Here is a 16609-nt window from a genome sequence, read left to right as displayed (position 1 = left end):
ACTGGGGACAGACCCCAGGGCCTTGAACATGCTAGGCTAGTGCTCTGCCACAGCATTATACCTCCTCCATTTTTTTTTTGTTGTTGTTTTCAAGACAGGCTCTTGCTAAGTTCCTGAGACTGGCCTCAACCTTGCAGTCCTCCTGCTTCAGCCTCCCATGTGTCTGGGATTGTAGGTGTTCTCCGATGTGTCTGACTTCCAGCTCTTCATCTTCATTCAGCCTCAGCACAAACACTGCAGTTCTTAGGTGAGGTATAATAAGATGACCCAATGACCACCACAGGTCCCTTGTCAAAAGAGAGGAAAGCCCCAAAACATCTATGTTTGAGATTGCCACTCACTCCCTGGGAGTTGGGCCATGGTGTTTCTTTAAGCCAAGACTACTTCCTGGGCTGTCCCACCCACTTCTGACCTGTGTGGACATGCTTTGCTAGAAGGGAAACTTTCTTTCTGGGAGCGCCTCCTCAGTCCCTATTCACAGGATGGACGATGAATGGAGTCCCCAGTGAGGATGCTGCCTGCACTCTGTCCTCTCAACCTTCAGGGAACTGCCCCTCCAAGTAGGCAGCCTCAGACTCCCCCAGGCCTGCCTGCTTCAGGCCCCTGTAGGCCCCAGCTTCTGAAGGCTTTGGAAGGAAATTCCAATGAGACTGAGGTAATTTGGGTTGAATTCATGCTTTAGAAGCCCAACAGAACACATGTGTGTGTGTGTGTGTGTGTGTGTGTGTGTGTGTGTATTGCCCTTCAGGTCTTCAGGAAATTTCTGGAATGGGCTTTCCTGTGCTCTGGGAAGAGGAAAGAGTCTCTCCATCCTTGGTTTCTCTGACTCAGGATGCTGTTTTGATTCTGCCCAGAATCCCCAGAACCTCACTGGCCGTGACTGCATCCTTATGCCTTGTGACCTGTGGTGGCCCAGCTTCCTGCGTGCCAGGCCAGGCAGGGCGGTCAGCAGGCACTGACCTGCCTGCAGAACTCTGGCCTCGGTCTGTGGGATTCCAGCAAGGCGCCATTTCCATATTCTCTGGCAACAACTAATTAGCGATTATAAAGCTCTTTGAAATATGAAGTGCTGCATGATAATATCTGTAATGAGCCTGATTCTTTCCCTCTGCAAGAGGGAGGGGGAGGAGGGCTTTACACCCACTAAGGGGAGTTGACCTACCTCAGAGTCCTGGTCTGATCAAGTGCCCCTAGGGAAGGGGCTTGAGCCCTGGCCACTGTTCTGGGAAAGAAGGCCCCTGGCTAAGCAGTACTTCCATCAGCACCTGATTTGCCCTCCTCGGGGTGGGAAAGGGGGTGAGGATGATGGATGAAAAGGGGAGAAGAGGAAGGTGCAGTTGGGGTGAGGAGAACGCGTTGACTCGTGGTATTCTTAATGTGATTTAGAATTTCATATTAATATATCACCTCGGAAAAAAATTAATGAGAAACGTGAAGAAAATAGGATAATGAATATGATAATATATGGGGAGTGCTTTGGGCTTCTTGGAACAAAGGTGCAAGGAATTATTGCTGTGATTTTCTCACGGTGCATATATATTTTTATTAAACTCTAAAAAAAAAAAAATGCCAGTCGATTCACTTCTTTGCAAGGTATTAACGCCCCGCAGAGGAGTCGTTCTTCAATTAGTTCTCTGAGCCTCAGCCCACCTCTTGGCTGTTTTCTCGTGGTTCTTCTGGAGACTTCCAGCTTAAGGGACACAGAGAGTAGATTAGAACAGTCAGTGGCTTTAGCCCAGGGTATCTGTCACACACGTGCCTCAGGAAATTACTTCCCCAGAAAGTGGGGCTCAGGAGGGTGGCAGGGCTGGGAGAGGGAATTGACTGCACAGCAGAAAGAGAAGTCAGAACCCCGGATGCTTGCAAACTTCAGGTAGCCTGAAGGAAAGAGCAGTTTTGTGTGTGTGTTCCATCTACTGGCTTCTTTCCCCTACCCAAGGGTCCACTCAAGTCAGACATCTTTTTGATGATTTAAATATAATTAAATGTAAGTTCCCAGGTGGAAGGGAACATTGTGAGGCACCTTGCCAAGGGACCACAGAGACTAGAACTGAGAAGACAATGACATCCTCAGTCGATTTGTCACTTCCCTATACAGATGCTCCCCAGCTTACCATGGGGTTATGTCCCATTAAACCCATTGTTATAAGCTGAAAAGGTTCTAAAATGCATTTCGTCCACCTAACCTGTCACACATACGGGCTTAGTAACACAGCACACTGTTGTGTCGCTTGTTTCCCCTCCTGATTTCAGGGCTGACTGGGAGCTGTGGTTACTGTTGCTGCTCAGCATCACCAGAGAGATCATATCACATAATAGTAGCCCAGGTAAAGGTCAAAATTCAGAATTCAAAGTATGGTTTCTACTGAATGTATATTGCTTTTATACCCTGGTTCAGTAGCAAAATTATAAGTGGAACCTTTATCAGTCAGGAGTGCTCTGTACTATGTGGTCCTTGGCCAGCAGCATCAGTATCACAGGGAGCATGTTACACATGCCTAATCCCCAGCCCCATACCAGCCCCACTGAACCAGGAGCTGTGAGTGTGCAGCCAGGCAAGCTGCATTTTCAAAAGTTCTCCAACACCCTCATGGTAGAGGGCACCTGTGCTGGAATGAGCATTGCACAGGAAGTTACAGATTGTGTTATTCCAGGAGAAAATAAAGAAAATTGCTGCCCTTAGTCAAAATGCATGAACTAGGGCTGGGCATTTGGCTCGGTGGGACGACCCTTGCCCAGCATAAGAAAGACTCTGGGTTCCAACCCAGTAATATACAATAAGAGCAGGAATTATGTTCCAAAGTTACATGGCTGGTGGTCTGGAATACTGAATATCACAGGTTGGGTTTCCCAGCAAGTGTGCTTTGAGATGCAGTTTAGCCTGTGGAATGCTTACTGAGCTGTTCTTACGATCAATGACTGGGAAAAGGAAGGCAAGGAAGGAGAAGTGGAAAATGAGCAGAGGAGCTGTGGCATAGGGCTAGGGCCAACTATGGCTGACCACAGTGAGAGCTCTGCAGTTCTTTGGTCCATCAGAGTTGCAGTGAGTTGGGCCAGGCTGGCCAGACCTTTGTACCTGAGTGTAGGATAGCCCTGGAGGGCTGTGGACTTGAACATAGCTCTTTCAGAAGCTGAGACTTACCCTGCATGGGCTGAGAGCTGAAGGCTGAGCAGTGAGTCCTTTGAAAGAGGATCTAGGTGGCACATTTCAGTGCTTACTATCTTGGCCTATTCAATTTTTGTTACTATGGGTAAGCAGGAAGCTAGAGAGAACTCCCATCCTGACTCCCAGCCTCCATGATGATCAAGATTTCTCACTTTTGACCTAGCTACCTTAATTGCAAAAAATGATGCCTTGTACCCCATCAGATTCCCACTGAGAAGCTGCTAAGGACCATGAAGGCTTGGGGAGCAAAGGGTCATGGGCCTCCCTCTTGGCCCAGTTATCAGCTGAGTGACTTGGCCAAATTTTTCTGTCTCTTAGTTTCTCAGTAGACTGTTTACAAAGGACCTAGGAAATGATAACTGCTTTAATTCATTCAGTGAATATTTATTCAGGAGCAACAATATGTAAGGCAAGGGATGCTTTCCTTGCCACCCAAGAGTTGAAAGTTGAATGGGAGAAGTAGACATTCAGTAAAAAAAAAAATATTTAACTTCATATTGTGGTGTTAAGAAGGAATAGAAAAGTATGACAAAGATACAAAGGGACCTAATTTAGATGGAGGCAGTGGTGAGAAGATGCCTCTCTCTAGATCTGATATTAAGCTGAAATTCTCAGGATGTCGAGTCTTCTGGAAGGTTTTGGTGGGTAGAGGAGACATTTTTAAACAGAGAGAACAGCAAATGCAAAGGGCCTGAGGCAGGAAGGGGGTTGGCTGCTCTGGAATGAGGGTAGGGATAAGAAAGATGAGGTAAAGGGTTTGGGTTTTATGGATAGTGTAGTGGGAAGCTGTGAGAAAGTTTTAAGTAGGGGAATGACATCAAGTTCTGTGGTTCCTGAGGGGAATGTAAATGCAGGTTCAAGAGTGAGAGCAGGCTGGGTACAGTAGCGCACGCCTGTAATCCCAGTGGCTGGGAGGCTGAAGCAGGAGGATCACAAGTTCAAAGCCAGCCTCAGCAACTCAGCAAGACTCTAAGCAGCTCAGTGAGACCCTGTCTCTAAATAAAACATAAACAGGGCTGGAGATGTGGCTCAGTGGTCGAGTGCCCTTGAGTTCAATCCCTGGTACAAAAAAAAAAAGTGCAAGAACTGAGGGACCATGGCTTCATTCTGGCAAGAGATGTGGACCAAATTATGTCATGGAGGTAGAGAGGTATGGACAAGTGCCAGATAGATTCTGGAGGGAGAATGGACAGGACTTAGTGCTTATTTGGAAGTGAGGATGAGGGACAGGAAGATATCAGCTTGGGTTCCAGTGGAAGCACCTCAATAGAGGGAGGTACCATTCCAAAAAGTGCCCGGATGCCAGGGGAAAGAAGAGGAAGGAGTGGTGCTCAGTAAGGCTTACCTCTCCCATTCCTTGGCCAAATGAAATACTGAGCTGAATTAGGGAGGTGCTGAGGCATCTTAGGGCCTGTGAAACTCACGCAGCAGAGAACTGGGATGACTGTCTGGAGGACCCCACTCATACACAGTGAGAAGGAAAAGGGAGGAGGAGAACGAAGGGAAGCAGATGATCTAACAAATCAACAACAGCTAATATTCATTGAGTACTTACCATGAACCATATGCTATTCTAAGCACTTTATACACATTATTTCATTTATTCCTGATAGCTAACTCTATCAAGCATATAAAGATATTATCCTCGGTCTGAAGATACAGCTCAGTGGCAGAGTACATGCTTAGTATGCATGACACACTGGTTAGATTCACAGTATGGCCAGAAATTATGTGTATGCATATATATTTTTTTTTACATGCAAAGAAATGGAGAACCAGACAGGTTATGTCACTTACCCAAAGTCACATAGCCAGGAAGCGATGGAGCCAGGTTTTGAACCAGGCAGTGCTGTTCCAGAACCTGAACTTGAACGCACACTCCTTGTTGTCCCTTGTAAGACCAGCTGATGCTAAACGGGCATCATCTACATGGATCTTGGGAGCAGTTTCCCACGCATCGTGTGCACTATTCCCATGCCTCTCGTTCCATTAATGGGGTACCTCAGGCTCAGAGGTTCAATAACTCACCCAAGATAACTCAACTAGAAAAGGGATGAACCAGCATTCAAACCCAAATCTGTCTGACTCCATGGCCCTGCTCTCACCAGCACCCTGTACCTTTTCCTGCAAGCATTCAGACTATCTTCAAGAGTGAGGATACAAAGTGTATTTCTAATGTTTCATTGCAGCTCTTTCACTTGTGACAGCAACAGGGACACACCAGATATGAATTCTCCCCCTGGCTCCATATTCCTTGATCCTCTTTCAAAATCTTGAGATTCAAGTCTTATCCCTCACTCATTTATCCATCTTTCAATGCATGCTTTCAACTAGTCCGCATTTCCTGAGAACCAGCCATGTGCTTTGTCCTGCCCTGGGTTCCATGGCACATCCCATGTGAAAATAACCCAGCACACCAGCCTTGGAAATCTTACAATCTAGTTGGAGAATTATAAGTCACATTTATATAGTTCTTTGGGGGTATTCCTGATGCCTTCACACATTTTTACCATTGATTTTTTTTAATATTTATTTTTTAGTTGTAGTTGGACACAATACCTTTATTTATTTATTTTTATGTGGTGCTGAGGTTTGAACCCAGGGCCTCACATGGACTAGGTGAATACTCTACCTGTGAGTCACAACCCCAACCCCTTACCATTGATCTTAACCATGGTTTCCCAGATGTGGAGACTGAATAACAACAGCATCAGGAAGAGGATCCTGAGCCCCAGAAAGAAACAGTCTGATTGACATCTAGACTTTGAACAGAGGACACAGTTAAGCCACGCGCAAACTTCTGGTATGTGGAAATAGCAAAAATGTTCATCACGGTAAGCCACTAAGGCTGTGGTCATTTGTAAGACAGCATAGGAAACTAATTCTGATGGCCACAGCAATGTATCCCCTTACCATGTGTTCTTGAAACTCCTCCCATTGAGGGCCAGTGTCTAATAGTCCAGGTGGACTTGCGTCTCCTTGACAATAGAGGACAATAGAAGTGACACTGATTTCTAAGACTGGGTCAGAAAAGGCCATGTGATTTCCATGTGTATTACTTGCATTTGGAGCCCTGAGTTGCCATTTAAGAAGTCAGCTTCCTCTGAGACTGCCATGTTGTGAGGAAGTACACGCTCAATGGAGAGGCCCTATGTAGGCAGTATGGTTCACTGTCTTTTTCACCAGGTTAGCCCAGGCTTTATACATGTGAGAGAACAAACCTTCAGATGATCCCAGCCACACCATTGAGTCTTTCTCAGCTTTCTAGTCTTTCCAGTTGAGATTCTAGACATCCTTGAGCAGAGAGAAGCCATCTGTACTGTGGCCTGGTCCAATTCCTGAACCAGAGAAACCATGAACATAAAAAAAAAAAATGGTGTTTGTTCTACATGACTAAGTTTCAAGACAGTTGATTATACAACAACTGTAATTAGAAAACATGGCCAAACGCCAAATCTATCAGGTGACAAAGTAAATGTTGTCTAAGGTGAGAAACTTCAAATTCACATGACAAAAGGCATATGTATGTAATTCTAATCTAGGGAGTATCTGAAGGATTAGGAGCAATAGCATAAGTTCCCATAGAGCCTTCTAATCATTTATGTGGAGAATTCCACTGAAGCCCAGAGAAGTTTCCTGTTTTGTCCCTGGTCACACAGCACCTTGATCAGCTTCATAATCAACCCTAAAGAACATCCAGGACTGTCTACCTTTATGGATTTGCTGAATCCTAAACTGGGACTGGTTGAATGAACTTGACCTGAGAATGACCTTCCCAGTGAAAGAGGAACCTAGTGAATGCAGACCATGAACGATTTCTTTAGCTTTTAAAAGCCCCGGGCTGGTACCTGCTATAAATGGTTTCACAGTATCAGTATTTATTGGACTTTAGCATCCTATGAGTCTGTTTTTGTGGCTGCACACCCATGATAGGTCACCATTTTTTTAAAGATTATAAATGTAACATGCAAAAATCATATTTGTTACATTTATACATATTTATATCATACATTTGCAGTATATAGAGGCACTCAGAATATATATTATTTATAAGCATTGCTGCGGCTCAGGTTTGTTAGAAAGGCTCAGAGTGAGAGTATGTTTGTAAAGTGCTCCAGGGTCCTCTGGGATGAGGGCAGCTATGTAAGTGTAAGTCATTATCATTAAACTAAACTGCCTTCCTCCGATTACTGACAGCACCGAAGAGGTTCTCCCGCCTCCCCGGCCCTGCACACCGCCTGGTAATGCTGGGATAATATAAAGATAATATTACTGTAATAAGTGCTTTGCAGCATTTATGCCTTTATTAGCAGCAGCCATATTGTAAGAAAAGGAGAGGCCCCCCAGAAGTGCTGAGGGCAGAACACTCAGAAAGGTGGGCAGAATTCTAGGTCCAAGCTCAGTATGTGGTGGCGCAGCATGCCCTAAAATTCTCACTCCTTATTCCTTCTCACAATATCTATTTTCAATTTCAATTGACCCCCAGATTTGCTATTGAGTCCAACTGGGTCTGAGGTTGAGTGGGATGTGATTGATACAGGGAAGTTTCTGGAATTCTAGCCCCAGGGTCAACCCACTGCTTTTCAGGTGGCCTTCAAACCTCCAGGAGGCCCCAAATTGATTGCAGAGGTCCTCACTTTGATTGGGGTTTAACTGAGAGAGCCACAAAGCCTTGGGCTACCTACCATGAAATGAACCTCCATGATTGAGCAGTATCATTGTTTGCTCCCTGGAACTGTGAGAGATCATAACAACAAGAAGGTGCTTCTGAATAGTTCTTATCATTTACAAAGAGCCACTCACCTCTTCCAGTTGCACGTGTCTATTCAGGTAACACTTATTCTCTCTACATATCTTTCTACCATACACTTGTGATGGGAGCCCCTCAAAAGAAATGTGTTGATGATATTTCCTGTATTTCGGGGAACTGAGATATTGAAGACAAATATATATCCACCATTTCATTTGACCCTTCTAATTTCTTTGCCAAGCTAATCTCATTCTCTCATCCTCATTGCATAAATAAGGAAACTGAGGTTCAGAAGGTTTGAGTGAATAAACTATGACCATGTACCAGGAGAATCTGACCTGGAATCCAGGCCTTTTGACCCAAGGTAAATGGTCAAGCAAGGATTTGTACAGCAGAAAAGTACTGGGAACTGACTTAGAACAAATTATATTTCATGTTTTTATAATTTTGATTAAATGAATCCTAATGTTATGTACAACTAAAAATCACCAAAAAAAAAAAAAAACAAAGAAAAAGACAAGGGTCTAACTTCTACAATTTTGCTTTAAAGGAGGAAAAAAAAATAGTATGGAGAAGGCCATTGTACTGGTTATCTGACTTTACAACAAATTCCCCAAAACATAATGGGGTAAAGTGGTGATCATCATTTGTCATGAACTCTCATTGTTCTGGGGTGCAAGGCAGCTCTTATTTGGGGTTTCTCATGCAGTTGCAGTTAGATGGCTGGAGGTGGGGATATCGCTAAGCCTTCTTCTCTGTGCTTGGGCTGGGAAGACTCCAACAGCTGGGGCTGCCACAGCTGGGCTCCTGGTCTCTCTGTGTGGTCTCTCTACACAATCCCTCCAGCAGGGCAGCTTCAGGACAGCTGGATTTCTTACATGGCAGCTCAAGGCTCCCAAGGTGAGTGTCCCATGAGAGGGAGCCAGGTGGAAGCTGTATTGCCTTTTATGATCTAGCCTGGGAAATCACACAGTGTCACTTTTTGTTACTTTTGTGACTGTTTATTAGAAGTGAGTCATGAAAGCCAGCTCATATTGAAAGGGGGAGGAATTAGGCACTGCTTTTTCTTGGGGGGGGGAGCTGTCAAAGAAACTGGAGACATGTTTAAAAACAATCACAACTAGGTTCAGACCACTCCTCAGTGAGATTCCTTTTGAGGATCCCAAATGGGACTCCAGCAGAGTTAACCCTCTCATCTGCCTTCTGTTGCTGACCATACTACTGGTGACCGCAGCATGATCTGTGAGGTAACTCAGACACTGGTTGATGGCACCATGCTTGAATACTGTGATGCCAAAAGGCCATAGCCAAGCAAGGATCACGAGGGACCTGTATCCTGTTGAAATTGTCACAGCGACCCTTAACCAAAAGCCCTGCAAAGAATACTCAGTGGGAACTGCTCTCTTTGGTGGCAGGTAGTAGCCCCCACGATGATAGTCCCAGGGCCAGAGCTGCTGAGAAGGTGTGTTTGGCTTTGGGCTGAGACACATTAAAGCCCCAGTGTCTCAGTTTCATTTTGAACCTGACAGATAAAAGGCCGACTTTGACGGAGAATATTAACTTTCTGGCTCCCACCCAAGAAAGCAGAACAGATGAGGAAATAATATAAAATAAAAGGCGTCTGCAAACACTGATTGTCGGCTGCTTTCCATAAAATACGCCCACTGTTATGTGTAACACTCTCTGAGTCTTTCATTTCTCAGCCCCCTCCCTCTGTTTTGCTCCTGGTGCTGAAGGAACTGCCTTCTCTTATTTAGGAAAGAAGACAGACAGAAAGGGAGGAAAGGGTGCATGTGCTAAAAACAGCCCCCAGCTCCTCTCCAGGAGGCACCAAGCAGGTGCACCCACAGGCTAAAACTTCTGACTCCTTGAGAAGAGCAGAGGAGGCTCCCAGCATCAGCCCCAGGACAACTGTGTCTGCAACCCCTCCCCTCTCCTGGTACCAAAATGGCTGCTTTCAGGCACAGGGGAGCAATGACTGTTATGAAGGTGCTTCTAGTTGTGAGCCCTCCTGCAGGCAGTTCAAAGAGGCCCTCGCAGCCACTCACAGACTGCCCACGGCTGACTCTTGTATTAGTCAGTTTGGGCTGCCATAATAAAGTCTCATGGACTAGGGGCTCAAACAACAGACATTTATTTGTTACATCCTGGAGGCTGGAAGTCCAAGATCAGAGTGCCAGCAGAATTGGTTCCTTCTAAAGGTCATGGAGAAGAATCTGTTCCAGGACTTGACATATAATAGGTAGCTGTCTTCCCCCTGGGTCTTCATATCGTTCTTCCTCTGTGAGGATGTGTCTGAACTTCTTCTTATGTGACAGGTGTCCTCGGTGCAACTTGATCACCTCTGTAAAGACCTTATCTTCAAATACAGTCACATTTCAAGGTACTGGAGGTAAGAAGTTCAACATAAAAATTTGAAGGAAGACACAATGGAGCCCAAAGCAACTCGACAGCCCCCCAATAGAAATAATAACAGATGCATATGCCCTTATCTGTGTTCGGAGTAGCAGCCTAGTCCCAGAACCTGCCCAATGAACACCTTACATTATTAGGCACCCTGCCTTGGCCTGCCATTGTGCCTCATGACCTCTGCTGTTTGTTCTCCTTTATTGCCTGCCTCTGTGAAAGCCTAAGCTTGCAAGCAGAGATGCAGGCAGGCAGGCAAGGGGTTCCTTGAAACACAGAATCTTGGAGGGCATTCACTCTCTGCACTATACCCCAGTCACTGCACAGCTGACCCAGTTCATAAGGAAAGGCCTCTGCACCCTCTAGAAGCAAGAAATGGAAGCTGGCCATCTGTCCCAGGCACTTCCTTTGTGTAATCAGGGCAATGAATAGAAACTAAAACTCTGCCACCAACTAGATCTGGGATACAGAGTACTTAGCCATAGTTCAGCACATCTAATTTTCTTATCTATAGAATGAAGAAAAGGCCATCTATCCATGTGTGATTCAAAACCCCATTGAACTGGTCCACTCTACCAAAGTTTGGCCCACTCTGTTGGTTGAACCCATGAGAGCAGACTATCTAGTAAGCCTACCGAAGGGGGCAACTTCTTCCACAGACTTCAGAGTAAAAGGTCACAAGTTGCCATGAAGCCAGAGTGCCAAATGGAGCCAGTGCCCATTCCTTGCAACTTAATATAAAATCAGTTGTCCATACCACTAAGTTTATTCCTGGATGCTTTCCTCTGTTCCATCGATGGATGTGTATGCCCCTTTGATAACCCCATGCTGTTTCAGTTACTATAGCATAAGCCTTAAAATCAAGTACTGTGACTTGTTTATTTTTTATCATTTTTCAAATGTGTTTTAGTTCTTCTAGCTTCGTTGCCTCTCCATGTAAATTTTAGAATCAGCTTGTTTATATATGTTTAAAAAGATTCTGCTGAGATCTTAATAGGTATTGCATTAAATATGTGTAAATCAATTTTTGCAAGAATTTACTATGTTGAAATTTACCAATGCATGACCATGGTATATGGCTTTTCCACGATATGCCACCTTTTCTCCACTTTTTAAAGTCCTCTTTGATTCTTTCATCACTGTTTTGTAGTGCTCATCATATAGATCCTGTATCTACTTTGTTACATTTATGCCAGAGTATTTCATTCTTTTAGAGCTATTATAACTTGTATTGCTCTTTTTAAATTTTGTTTTAGTTTTGTATGTTGAACTTATATCTTCATACTTGCTGAACTCAATTACTAGTTCTAGGAGGTTTTGTTTCTGTTTTGTAAGTCCCTTTGTATTTACTATGTAGACAATCATATGGCATGCAGAGTCACAATTTGATTTCATATCTATATCTATATCTATCTATATATATATTTATGCCTTTTGTTTTTTTTTCTTGACTTATTGCACTGCCTAATTCACTAGTGTTGAATTGTGGGATGGTGGGGTGATTGTGGTCATCCTTGCCTTGTTTATGATCATAGGAAGAAAACATTCCATTTTTTTTGCCATTAAGTATGATGTTAACTGTAGGATATTTTTAGATACACCTTTATTGTGCTGAATAAAAGCCCTTCTGTGTTTAATTTGCTGACAGTTCTAGTCTGTCATCATGAATGGATATTGAATTTTATCAAGTGCTTTTTCTTCATCAACTGATACAATCTAGTGATTTTTTTCTTCCTTTACACTGTCAACAGTGTGCATTATATCTATTCAGTTTTGAGAATTGCATTCCTGGAATAGACCCACTTGGTTGAGTTATTGGTTTAGAAATTGATGTATTCAATTTTTTAATTTTTTCAGTGAGAATTTTTATGTATGTTCATGAGAGATATTAGCATGTAGTTTTCTATGCTTGCAATCCCTTTATCTTGCTTTGTATCCGGGTACTGCTGGCCTCATAAAATGAGTTGGAAAGCGTTTCATCCTCTGCTGTTTTCCAGAAGAGATTTATGTTAAACTAATGTTATTTCTCTTTTAAATGTTTGGTAGAGTTTTCCATCTAGACCTAGAGATTTCTTTTCTGGAAGGTTTTTAAACTATAAATTTAGGGGTTCTTTAAATAGTTAAAGGAGTGTTCATTTATTTATTTCATCTTGGGAAAGTTTTTCTAATTTGTGATTTATAAGGATTTGGACCATTTAATCTAGCTTGTCACATTCATGTTCACAGAGTCATTCATATTGTTCCCTTATTTTCCTTTCAATATTTGCAAAATCTGTAGTGATATTCTCTCTTTCCTTCCTGAGATTAGCAATTTGTGTTCTCTCTCATCAATTCTATAGATGTTTTCAAAGTGCCTGTTTTTAGTTTGATTGATTTTATCTATTGTTGATTTTTTCCAGTTCATTGATTTTTGCTTTTTTATTACTTCCTCCTTCTGCTTGATTTGAGTTTACTTAGTTCTTTTTCTAATTTCTTATGATAGAAGCTGTTTGTTATTTGATACCTTTTGCTACTGTAAGCATGCAATGCTATGAATTTCCCTTTGAGCTCTGTTGTAGACATATCAAGCAAATTTTGATATGTTACATTTTAATTTTTGTCCAATTCAAAAATTTTAAAGTATTCCCTTATATTTCTTTTTTAATTCATGAATTATTTAAAAATGTGCTGTTCACCTTCCCACCATTGGGAACTTCTGCTATCTTTCTTTCTTTATTTCTAGTTTAATTTCATATGATCTGAGAGCAAGTGTTGTATAATTACAATTCTCTGAAATTTGTTAAGATTTGTTGTACAATGTCTATTGTGGTGAATGTTTCATGTTCGCTTGAAAAAAATGAGTATGCATTCTGCTGTTGTGGGGTGGAATGTTCTATAAATGTCAATTAGATTCAGTTGGTTGACATTATTGTTCAGTTCTTTTATATACTTGCTGATTTTCTGCCTACCAGTTCTATTACTGAGAAAGGAGTGTTGAAAAGTTTCTAATCATAATTGTGGATTTGTCTATTTCTCTTTTCAATTCTGTCAATTTTTGATTCATGTAGTATAAATTCTTTTGTTAGGTGCATGCACACGTAAAACTGTTATGTCTTCTTGGTGAATTGATCTTTTCATTGTTATGTAATATCCCGTTTGATCCCTGGTGATTTCCTCTGCTCTGAAGTCTTCTTTGTCTGCTATCAATAGAACCACTTCAGCTTTCTTTTGATTAGTGTTTCTATGGTACATCATTTTCCTCCTTTCAATTTTAATCTACCCATATCATTATATTTGAAATGAGTTTCTTCTGAACAGCTTATAGTTGGGTCATGTTTCCTTTTATTAATTATTTCTAACCATTGTCCTTTTAATTAATATGTTTAGACTATTTGGAGTCATGTAATTATTGATACATTTGGGTTAATTTTACCATTTCATTATTTGGTTTGTTTGTTCCCTCTATTTTTTGTTCTTCTATTTCTGCTTTCTGGACTATGTTTTGTTCATTTTAACTTTTTTTAGATAAATTTTTTGGAAATATTTTAGATGGACAAAAAAAGTGGTATTGTTAACAGAGAGAGTTATTATGTACTCCTCAGACAGTTTTACCCGATGTTAGCATCTTATATTACCATGATATATACTTGTCAACACTAAGAAAATAATTTGGCACATTATTATTTATTAAACCCCAGACTTTATTTTAAGTTTGCCAATTTTTCTACTCATCTAATTTTTCTGTTCTTAGATTCAGTCCAGCATACTGCATTGTTCAGTGGTAGTGTCATTTTGGAAAGGGGAAGAATTGGGAAATGAATTAAAGCATTTGAACATTTTTAGTATTCAATTTTATCTATTATGATTTTTATTATACCTAGCATAGTTATTTTAGTCACTGTTCTAGGGATTACAAAACACATACTAAACTTTCACCATCAGTTTAGAATCAATATTTTTCCATTCCAATTGAAAGGTAGAAAATATAGCACCATTTAGAGTAATTTGCCCTCCTCCTTTGGGCTGTGTTTGTCTATATATTATTTTTACATCTACCTATATTAAAACCCCAGAAGGTAATGTTATAATTCTTACTTTCAATGGTCAAACATAAATTAAATATCTCAAAATAGGAGAAGAATCTTGTATATTTACCCAGATCCAGACTATTTCCATTACTCTTCCATTATTTCTGGTATTCCAAGTTTCCTGTGATATCATTTTCCTTTTGTTTGAAGAATTTCCTTTAGCAATTCTTTTTAGTGAAATTTTTCTTTATTGTGTTCTTCATGATTCGAAATCTAAATATTTTTTCCATGTATCAATTCTTTTTTTTTCAAATGAGAGAATTTCTCAAAAGAAATATGGGCCAAACAAAATGTAAACTATTGTCAAATCAGAATTTTAAGATTCATCTATTATTTATATATTATTATTTATACCCTTATCAAATGAATATGCCCTTAAAACTCTTCTCCAGTAATTTTTTTCATTTGTCCTTTATTAAATGTTTTTAGTGTATTATAGTTGTACATAGTAGTGGAGTTCATTTTGACATACATTAATGTGGAATTAACTGTAGTATATTCATATATCTACATAGCATCATTTGGTCAATTTCATTCCAAATTCCTCCCTTTCTCCATCCATTAACATACAGCCACCTTTACCAATTCTTTTAGAGCAAATCTATTGGTTACAAATTCTTTCTGTTTTCTAGCATCTAAGAATATCCTTATTTCACCTTCATTCATTCCGAAAGTATAAAAAATAATATTGCTCAATTTAGGATTGTGATGACAGTTTTTTTTTCCTTTCTGCACTTTAAAAATATTGTGCCATTTTTTACTGGCCTTCATGAAGTCTGATGAGCTATCCACAATCATTCAAATTGCTGTCTCCCTGCAGATAATGTGTTGTTTTTCTTGGGAAGCTTTCAAGAGATTTTTTTTTCCATCTTTACTTTCCACCAGTTTATAATGTGTGTAGGCATGGATTTCTTTGGATTTGTTCAATTTGGCATTCACTTGGCTTCTTGAATATTTAGGTTTATATTCTTTGCCAAACTTGGAAAGGGCTATGGTTTGGAACATCCTTCCAGGGCCTATTTATTAATGGTGTGGTCTGCAGTTTGGTACAATTGGAAGGTGGTGGAAACTTAAAGAGGTGGAACATAGTGGAAGGAAGTTAGGTCATTGGAGGTGTGCCCTTGAAGAGGATATTTGGACATTGGCCTCTTCATCTCTCTCCTCTCTCTTTGCTTTCTGGCTGCCATGAGGTAAGCAGTTTCCTCTGCCACGTGCCTTTGCCACAGGCCCAAGGCTGAAACCATGAGCCAAAATAAACATTTTCTCATTTTAAGTTTATTATCTCAGTGACAAAAAAGCTGACAAAGGGCTGGGGTTGTGGCTCAGTGGTAGAGCACTTGCCTCACAAGTATGAGGCACTCGGTTTGATTCTCATCACTGCATATAAATAAATGAATAAAATAAAGGTGCATCAACATCTGAAAAATGATATTAAAAAACTGATGAAAACAGGAAGTTTTCAGACAATATTGTTTCAAGTGATTTTTTTGTAGCATCCTACTTTCTCCTCTCCTATGCGACTCTGATGACATGAATGTTAAACCTCAAAGAACCCTGATGTGCTATTCTTTTTTTTCAGTCTTTTATGTCTGTTATTTAGATTGGATACTTTCTATAGATGTGTCTTCACATTTGCAGACTCTTCCCTTGGTATTGGGTCCATTCATTAAGTTTTTTGATTTCACTTATTTTATTTTTCAGTTTTAAAACTTTCAGCACAGTTCACCCACTATGAAAAGCAGCATGAAAATTCCTCAAAAAAAAAAAAATAGAACTGCCATATGACCCAGTTATATACCACTCCTTGGTATTTATCCAAAAGAATTAAAGTCAGCATCCTTTAGAGATACATGCATGCCCATGTTTATAGCCACTTGTCAAGTTATGGAAGCAGCCTAAGTGTCCAGCAACAGATGATTGGATTAAAACAATCTGGTATATATACACAATGGAGTTTTATTTAACCATAAAGAAGAATGACATTGTCATCTGCAAAAAAAAATGGATGAAAATGGAGATTATCATGTTGAGTGAAATAAGCCAGACTCAGGAAGACAAGAATCAAATGTTTACTTTCCTATGTGAAAGCTATAGGGAAAAACAAAAAAAGAAAGAAAAAGATATCATGGGAATAGAGGAGAGATTATTAGGGTAGAGGAAGGGGGTCATGGGAGGGAAGGCGAAAGAAGGCATTGAGAAGTGAAATTGATCACATTATGT

This window comes from Ictidomys tridecemlineatus, chromosome X, assembly GCF_052094955.1.
Source record: "Ictidomys tridecemlineatus isolate mIctTri1 chromosome X, mIctTri1.hap1, whole genome shotgun sequence".
Classification (NCBI taxonomy): Eukaryota; Metazoa; Chordata; class Mammalia; order Rodentia; family Sciuridae; genus Ictidomys; species Ictidomys tridecemlineatus.
Note: the sequence above shows the minus strand (reverse complement) of the source record.